The 9,825-nt window shown below is 36.2% G+C and overlaps 1 long non-coding RNA gene across 1 annotated transcript in view; it reads right to left on the bottom strand.

Annotated features, from left to right (window-relative positions):
• Window positions 1-9,614, bottom strand: part of LOC132659212 (uncharacterized) — a 42,151-nt gene extending 32,537 nt beyond the window's left edge. Inside the window, exon 1 of the long non-coding RNA XR_009599334.1 lies at window positions 1-9,614. This exon is cut by the window's left edge and continues 25,153 nt beyond it. This is a non-coding gene — a long non-coding RNA (uncharacterized LOC132659212).
• Between the last annotated feature and the right edge of the window lie 211 nt (window positions 9,615-9,825).

Here is a 9,825-nt window from a genome sequence, read left to right on the forward strand (position 1 = left end):
TCTGTGAGAAAGCCAGTGGTAGTATTACTAAGAATAATGGTGACCACCTGCACTGAGTGAATGTATCCCAGGCACTGTACCTCCTCCCCTGCAGGTTATATATTCCTTCACTTAATATCTTCAGCTCCCTCATAAGGCAGGTAGTATTATCTTCTCATTGTGCAGATAAGGAAACTGAGTCATAGAGTCAGAAAGTGCTAGAACCAGTAATCAGAATCAGGACTGCCTCACTCCAGACCTAGCAATTTTTTCCTCTAAACGCTGAACTTTTTCCTTTTCAAAGAAGTGAAGCATATTACCCCGTCCCTGTCTTTCTGTTGTTTCCTTTTTCCTCCATCCTGCTATCTCCAATAATTTTTGTCCAATTATACTAGCCAATACAAATGTATTATCTCTCCTTCTTTTTAAACTCAAATGGTAGCCTATGATCCAATTGCCTTTTTTTCCTCCCAGTTATCACTATATTGAAGAGCTCAGTTCATAGCAATACATGAAGAATTTCCTTATTATTATTAGTTTTGATGATTTCAAGTTCTTTTCCTACTCCTACATTATGTATTTCATCTTCTCTAAAATGTTTATCAAAAAGAATAACATAAGGCTTAGAGCTGGACTGTGAAGAAAGCTGAGTGCCGAAGAATTGATGCCTTTGAACTGTGATGTTGGAGAAGACTCTTTAGAGTCCCTTGGACTGCAAGGAGATCCAACCAGTTCATTCTAAAGGAGATCAGCCCTGGGTGTTCTTTGGAAGGAATGATGCTAAAGCTGAAACTCCAGTACTTTGGCCACCTCATGTGAAGAGTTGACTCACTGGAAAAGACCCTGATGCTGGGAGGGATTGGGGGCAGGAGGAGAAGGGGACGACAGAGGATGAGATGGCTGGATGGCATCACCGACTCGATGGACGAGTTTGTGTGAACTCCGGGAGTTGGTGATGGACAGGGAGGCCTGGCATGCTGTGATTCATGGGGTCACAAAGAGTCAGACACGACTGAGCGACTGAATTGAACTGAACTGAACTGAAGGCTTCCACTCAATTTCCCTGTTCACATATAGAGAATTTTTCCTGTTTTCACCTACTTTGCTTAGAGCTACCCCTAACTTCCAAAGGAACTTCAGAGTATACAGTTTAAGGACTGATTCTCAGCAAATTAGTACCTGTGGAACCACTCAACCAGCAGATGGTTGATCTCTAGGCCGTTTACTCTTAAGCCTTTCCCTGGAATTTCCAGTAACATCTTCTTCCTCCCTATCCTTAACCACCGCTACCCTCGGTCCACTGTCAGGCATGCCCACCACAAAGCCCCCTGACTTTAACCTTGCTGATGGTTTGCACCAATTCCATCTTTGCTGCCACTCTATTTCTTCTTCACATTTCTTTGAAATTTAATGGCTGGAAATCTAAAATAGCCCCTTGTTAGGAAGTGGTAAATTCTCTTAGAATAATAGAAACCAGCCTTGAAAGAGCTCTTGAATTCATCAGCATTTTCAATGAATTCAAAACCCCAAAGAAGTAATAATATGCATAAAAATTCAAGATGGTAGAATTAGCAGTGACCAAAATGTGATAAATTAATATGGATACTGTAACCTTTAAGTATGAACCATATAAAATATCTCAAGGATAAACAGAAGCACTCTCCCTCCATCTCTCTTCTTCACAAATTCACATCCTTTCTCCTCTTTTAAATTGCTTTTCGATATCAGTTATGTAGAAAAGAGGAAGCAGCAGAAGCAGAAGAGCCAGAACTGCTCCTCTTCATAGTAATAAGGCTTTGTCTTCACAGGAACTCAAGTTCAGTTCAGAAACTTTCAAACGTGGTTTTAAAGGCTTTTTGTGAGGCAACTGTTCGTGAATCACACAAAAGTGGCCTTTATTAATAAGCATATTCTCTTCATTATAAAGAAATGAAAGCCTCAGAATAATTCACCAAATGTTTAAAGAGAAAACAAAAAACAATGTGATAAACATATCAGGACGTGATGAGCTGTCTAGGTAATTGGCTGTTTCTGTGCACCTGGTTCCAAAGACAATATTTAATGTATAATCTGTTTCATTTTGCTTGGGGGAGTAAGTGTAACCCTACCCCCTGGATCACATCTGCATTAAAATTAGGGGAGGCAGTCTTGTTTCAGTGAGTGGAAATTTATGCACATGAGTTGTCTTTTACATGGAGACAGCAATTATACCCCTAGAAATGCAGTCTGTGGGAGAAAATGACATATTCAATGCTGGGGAACAAAAGCCTAATGCGAAGGGGACATTAACAAGGTTGGGAACCCCTTCCCAACAATTAACATGATCATTTACAAAATCTGCAATCTATAAAATTATTTTAAAAACATGTTTTTCAAACAATGTGTTTTTCTCCTTCCTTCTCAGAAAGAAAGAAAGAAAGAAAGAAAAACATATTCAGCAGCAACCATGCAGACTCTATTCTACTGTAACAAATATTTTTAAATCACTTCAGATATATTTAAGAATTGAAATAAACTCCAGAGAGTGGTAGATGACCCCTGGTTTAACAGCCTTATGAGGATGGAGGGGAAAACGTGGCCAAGAATTCTTCATTTTTATGTGAGGAAGTTGTGGTGTTTGAAAGTAACAATTCCTAATCAGAGTTCTTGAACGCAGGAAGACTGCAAACAGCATATGCAAATAAAAGTCTTTATTAGCTAAAACTGGTTAAAAAAAATGATTTGTTGGTTGACTTGTTAAAAAGGACAAAGCTGGAGCCATTAAAATGGATTTAAGTTTTGTTTCGTCTCTCCTTCTCCGGAGACTCTTCAGAAAGGGATGAAAGATGTGTTTTTGGCCTTCATTTCCCTGTGCCCTCTCTACCTTCATGCTTCCTGAGAATATATAAACTACCAATGATCATGTTTTACTTCATGTACTAACTCTATCACCAGTAAAAAAATATAAGTCCTGCTTAACTAAAATAGGTTTCCATAAATCAATTTGTTTTTGACATTTTCCAAGTTTTAATGCCTGATCTCAATTTTTGGTGCATTTTATTATTGTTTGAATAATTTTGTTTCAGATTCAAAGCACTTGTACTTTTTATTAGTCTGCTATGAGTTTCTATTTTATTTGGAATTTTTGAAAACTTAAGTTTTTCAGTGAGTTTTTGTATATTTTCAGAAAGTAACATTTATAGAGTAACTTCAATGGACCAGGCATTGGGGAAACGCAAGCTGCAAATTCTAAATCCTGACTAACTTTTGGGAAATAGTAGGAATTTTAAATGTAAATAATCCCAAAAGAAATTAAGCTTAAAATGTTCTTAATACGTTCTGAACCACTAGAACTTTAAAGTCATAGATATTGTAAAACAGCATGACAACATTATATATGGGAAAAGGGCATGATAGGATGGGGTTAGGAGCTCTGAATTCTGCTCTATATTGATTAACTACCTCTTCATGGGGGACTCACTCGAATTTTTTAAGCCTCTATTTCTCCTCCAGTTAAAAAGTAAAATGGAAGTGGAACCCAGTGACCTGGTTTCATCAACAAATCAATGGCATCAACTTCACTTACCACCATGACCAACAATAACAAACATGGGTGAGGGTGGGGTATGGTTCAGCTCAGTTCAGTTGCTCAGTCGTGTCCGACTCTTTGCGACCTCATGAACCGCAGCACGCCAGGCTTCCCCGTCCATCACCAACACCTGGAGTCTACCCAAACCCATGTCCATTGTGTCGGTAGTGCCATCCAACCATCTCATCCTATGTCGTCCCCTTCTCCTCCTGCCCTCAATCTTTCCAAGCATCAGGGTATTTTCAAATGAATCAGCTCTTCAAATCAGGTGGCCAAAGTATTGGAGTTTCAGCTTCAACATCGGTCCTTCCAGTGAACACTCAGGACTGATCACCTTTAGGATGGACTGATTGGATCTCCTCACAGTCCAAGGGACTTTCAAGAGTCTTCTCCAACACCACAGTTCAAAAGCATCAATTCTTCAGTGCTCAGCTTTCTTTATAGTCCAACTTTCACATCCATATATGAGGGTGGGGTATGGAGGGAGGATTAAATGATCTCAAAATTAAAAGAGACTTAATCATAGGCCAAACAACTAAATGATATAAGCAGGCGTTGTCTGGATCATGATTTGATGAAAGACTTTTCTGAGAAAATCTAGGCAATTAGAATCTGAACTGGAGATATACCAAGTAATCATTAATTGTGTTAGGTATGATAGTCGCATTATGGTTGGGTAAAAAAATGTCCCTATGTATCAGAGATACTTGCTGAAAAAGTAGGAATAGAATGATATGACAGCTGAAGTTTACTTCTGAATAATACTTTTTTCCTCTGCTCACCAAAAAAAGGGTGTGTAAGGGGGCATGGGAAATAAGTGAATCAAGTCTGGCCTGATCTTGATAGTTGCTTAACCAGGCAATAGGTTTATGGGGTTTGTTATTCTATTTTTTTTTAAATGTTTGAAAGTCTTCTTTAAAAAGAAACTATAGCATCACAAAATCCTCAAAAAAAAAAAAAGTTGAAAAACAATAAGAAAAGATAAGTGGAGGCTGTACTACATTTTTCTAAACTCTCTTCAAAATAGAAGACTCCATCATTCTTTTTAAAGGTTAAACAATGATCACTGTAAAGATAATAAAGCGGTTTTTGTTTTGATTTAAAAAAACAAATAGTACCTATTAATAATTAGAGCTGTGTTCTGAGTATTAAATTTACTGGTGCCTAACACATAAAACTGAAAATTAAGTAGAAGCAGACAATTCACAGTAGAAGACCTTCTGATGAACATTTGATTTGTCAACAAATCTTTGCTTGATTTGTCAACAGGGAACCCCAACCTTTACCAGCAATAGAGTACGGTTTTCTAAATTGAAAGCTTGTCTCAGCTCTTTGAGAGGTTGTATGGAATAGCCTTTGCTGTGTGTTCACTCAGATCAATAAATTGCCTTTTTCTTCTCTCTACCAACTGGGTTATGTGACCATTTTCTATCCAGGAATAATTGCTGTCATCAATATCTTTTCTTTGCTGCTTATGTATTTCTTTTCCTTTCCAAGTTATACTGATGAGTACAACATCTTTAGCTGCTGAAGAGTGATAGGTTTACTTTTTTCATTCCACGTTGGATCTCTAGGTTAGCAGCTGGAGGATTTGGTAACCTTTTGTACTCTGGTGAAGCACTTGGGGGAACTGAGTCATAGTTAAAACTTCAGACTGTTAATTAACACAACACTGTGAATCAACGATAAGTCAATAGAAAAAGTTAATATCAAACACAAAAAATTCAGACTGTTCGCTGGCTTGAAAACTCATGGTTGTCAAAAAGAAAAATGGAGTGAGCCTTGAGTGCATTTTACATACCCTAGTACAGTTGGCAAAGTGTTGATGTTACCTTTTACAAGAGTGGGTGAACTTGACTCAACATAACTTACCTGCCTACTTAGAAAAATCATACCTTATTAAAATAGTTTTTATATTACTAGTAGTAAATAAGGTATTATTGTGGAGCTTTAGAATGAAATTGGTGAACTGTTTCATCAAACTGCAAGGAATCACAGACTGCCCCTCATCCTTAGTGATTTCTTTAGTAAAATAGAAATGAAGAGTCCCCTTAAAGAAAAGCAGCTAGTCCCACTTTAAAAAATCTGGGATATAATAAGCGAAAACCAAGCTAATCTTTAAAACTTGTTTATAGGTTGGAATTTCTACCTGGTCAGTGCTCAATAGGAAAGAAAAATAGAAAGCTCTTTATATTCTTATCAATAAAAATAACACTAACATTCCAATGGGATAATAGGTAAAGGGCATTAAATAAAAAGAAAATTGAAAAAATATAGTTGATATATTTATGAGCAAGTTACAATCTCAATAGCAATCAAAAGAATGCAAATTAAAACATAGAAGTTTTTAAATTCCCAAATTGGCAAGGATAATAGAGGGTATGGGGACAAAGACACCAAAAGGTGTGGTGAGATGGACTCATAGTCTTACATCAGTCAAAAAATCATACTCTCAGAGAGTATCTACTGACCTGAGAAAATGCTCATATATAACTGAGTAAGAGTAAACTATGTTATTTCCTTGTAATATATAAATATGCACAGAAAACACCAAGAGAAAATTATCCAAAATATTATATCTATTTATATCAGAAATAGTACAATTATTTTGTCTTATTTGAAATATTTTTTTCTTTCTATTTCCTCTGTATATTTTCACAGTGAATATTGCATTGTTTTATTTCTGTTTCAAATAGATGTATTTTTATTATAACAGTACCAGTTACTTCAAAATTTTTAGGAAATACAAAATAAGAATAAAAAATGTAAATAAGGACAGCTAATGTGCTCAGGGTATCTTTGGAGATACTGAAAATGTTTTAAAATTGATTGTAGTGATAGGTATAAAAATCTGTGAATATACTAAAAACCATTGAATTGTACACTCAAATGGGTTAAATGGGTTAATTGTATGGTATGCGATTTATACCTCATAAACTTGCTGCCTGCATTGCCAAGATTACCACTGACAGCATCTTTCTGCATGGCCTTCCAAACTCATTTCTGTGCTCATACATATCTGCTTAAAGATTAAATCAGATCTTACCATGCATATCACTTAAAAAGCACTTTTAACTGCAACAAGTATAACTTTATAATCAAGAAGTATAATGGGACCTAAAGATGATTAGGACAACCCAGTTCTGAATCCAGCCTTACTTTAAGGGGTTGAGACCTTGAGGAATCACGTGACTCTTTGGTAACAAACTTTTTCCTTGTAAAAGGCAGAGCTGAGACTAGATGAGATTTTTGGTCCCTTTCAATTTTAGACTTCTGTGAGTCTATGCTTACTTGAAGAGGAGAACAAAAACAGTACTAAAACTGGTTGAAACTACTTCTTTGTAATAGCAAAGACTATTTATCAGTGGGAACTGGCATTATTGGTTTGGTGATAAAGAAAACAAAGGACAGAAGAGTGTATAGCATGCTATGATCTGTGTTAAAGCAAAAGAGAACACGTGTAGTTTTGCTATGTTTACAGAGTTTCTGTATTAAGAGGGTGGGTGACTGGGAAACTGATGATTCTGAAATTTCCATTTCCTTATACAATATATCCTTTTGTACTTGCATACTTTGTATCTTTTTTTAAAAAAACAAAATAATCATTAGGGGAAAAATCTTGTCAACAAAGGGGCATAGATGTCTTGGGTGGAATGATAAATGACCTTAAGCAAACTTGTCACTCACTCCTTTGCTTAAACCCCTTTAATCACTTCATCACTTCCCTGGCCTGATTTTGGGATACCTGCAAGAACGGGCCAGTCCTCTATGGTTGCTTTATGATATGCTCCCTTCATTCCAGACCCAATGGGCTTTGGACAGTTCCTAGAGAATCTTAAGCGCTTCATTCTCAAAATGTCAAACACAGCATCAGCAACTTCATATATTAAGCTTCTTAGTAATTCTAACTCGAGCTGTGGAATTTTGAAACTGAGAGACCTCTGAAATGCAACTCACCTCTCACGTTTACACTGGAGGAGAAGGTAGGCTGAAGCTAGGCTCTGAAATCTAGAAGTTACCTGCCTAAGGTCACACAGCTAGTCCTCCGCTATATGTAATTAACCTTAGCAGCTAATCTCTGGAGTTTCATTAAACAAAAGTAGGTTAATAAAAAGGAAGCCTTTGGATTTTAGATATTGGTAGAGTGGGGCTATACTAGGACTTGGAAAATTAATTTGATTTCTTATTCATGACAATGTCTTCATGATGCCAATGTTCAGAGGGACCAGTCAGGCAAAGGGATGTTCCTTAAAAATGAAAAGCCACTGTAATGCTGAATTCTACCAAGAACTACACAGTTATGTTCAAAATATACCGTTTAATTGGAGGAAGAAATTAATTTGGTTGTCCTGAGGGCATTTATCCACGGAAGTAGCTTTTAAAAATCCAAATCTCCACAATGTAGCTAAATTAACTGTAGTTAAGGGAATTAGATATCCTAAAGGAAATCAGTCCTGAATGTTCATCGGAAGGACTGATGCTGAAGCTGAAGCTCCAATACTTTGGCCACGTGATGAGAAGAACTGACTCCTTGGAAAAGACCCTAATGCTGGGAAAGACTGAAGGCAGGAAGAGAAGGGGATGACAGAGGATGAGATGACTGGATGGCATCACCGACCTGATGGACATGAGTTTGAGCAAACTCTGGGAGTTGGTGATAGACAGGAAAGCCTGGCGTGCTGCAGTCCATGGGGTTGCAAAGAGTCGGACACAACTGAGCGAGTGAACTGGCTGAAGGGAACTAGAAACTCAAGCAGCTTCAGAATGTGAGCAAGACCAAGAACAGGGCTGATGGCTGATAGCCCTTGATAGCCCTCAAGGTTGTGAGGAACTGAGTCACAAGGAGACTGAGATGCAAGCAAAGAATGAGATAAGACTCTGAGATCTCTGAGAAATTCTCTTCAGAAGGAAATGGACCTACTAGCAGAGCACAAAAATGCCTAATTTGAATTCTGTTCTCTAATTCCTAACTCCCACTTCACACATACAAGTCCATATATGCTCCTCACTGGTTAGGTTTGTCCCATGACTGTCAAACCCTTTAAAAATATAGGCATTTCTATTTTTATAATGATTATTTCTGCTTATGAAATACAGAAAAGTTAGAACACACAGACATGTGTAAAAAAGAAAATAAGTCAACCCTATCCATGATTCAAAGCTATTACTACACATCTGAAAAAATTGTAGCCTTTCATCTTATGTGAGTGTGAGGGATTCATGTGTTTATAATATCATGGGATTGGAATATTTGTATCCTGTTTTTTCAACTTATGCTTTATCGTTTGCATTTCCAAAATTATTAGATGATGATCATTCTTTTACATAAATCTTTGTGTGATTGATGATTATTTTCATAGAATAAATTCCTGAAATGGGATTAAAGTATCTGGGTATAAATATTTGTAAGGTGTTTGATACACATCAATTATCTTCAAGAAACTGTTTTCCAGTTTACACTCTCCATAGCAACTAAATGTCCTTTATAAAGTCAATCTTACCACTAGAGAATATGCTCAATTGCTAACAAATTGTATAAAACATTTTATCTTAGTTTTATTTGCATTACCATCTCAATTTTTAGAGTGAACTTTTTCCCTAATATTCATATGTAAAATTTTATTTCACATAAAGTTTTTATCTATTATGACATCTACTCAACTTTCTATTAAAAGGTACATTTTGTTAATTTTCAAATTTTTTTATATATATTAAAGAGTTTAGATAATTTTATAATTTTTAAATATATTAATTTAAAATTTTAAATGTATTAATTTAAAAATATATTTTTTAATTTAAAATTTTAAATTTAATTTAAAAATATATTTAATTTTAAAATTTAATTTAAATTTAATTTAAAAATATATTTAATTTTTACTATATTAAAGAGTTGAGACTTCCTTGATGGTCCAGTGGTTAAGAGTTCGGCTGCCAGTGCCCCAGGACAACTAAGTTTGTGGGCCACAACTACTGAGCCTGGGCTCTGCAACAGGAGAAGCCACTACATGAGAAGCCCTGGAACAGCAGCTAGAGAGTAGGCCCCACTCACCAGGGAAAGCCTGCAGCAACAACGAACACTCAGAGCAGCCAAAAAACACCAAACAACACATTTTAACCCTTCTGAGTGTATGTTGTAAGTAGCTTAACTGCTTGGCTCCCCCGTGGTTTTATTTGGTGATTCCCTGAGACATTTTAGGGAGAAAATTTTACATCGTCAAGCCAACCAATCTTTCTTATTTTTATTTATTATTATTATTTTTCATCCAATCTTTTTAATT

This window comes from Ovis aries, chromosome 2 (genome assembly GCF_016772045.2).
Source record: "Ovis aries strain OAR_USU_Benz2616 breed Rambouillet chromosome 2, ARS-UI_Ramb_v3.0, whole genome shotgun sequence".
NCBI lineage: Eukaryota > Metazoa > Chordata > Mammalia > Artiodactyla > Bovidae > Ovis > Ovis aries.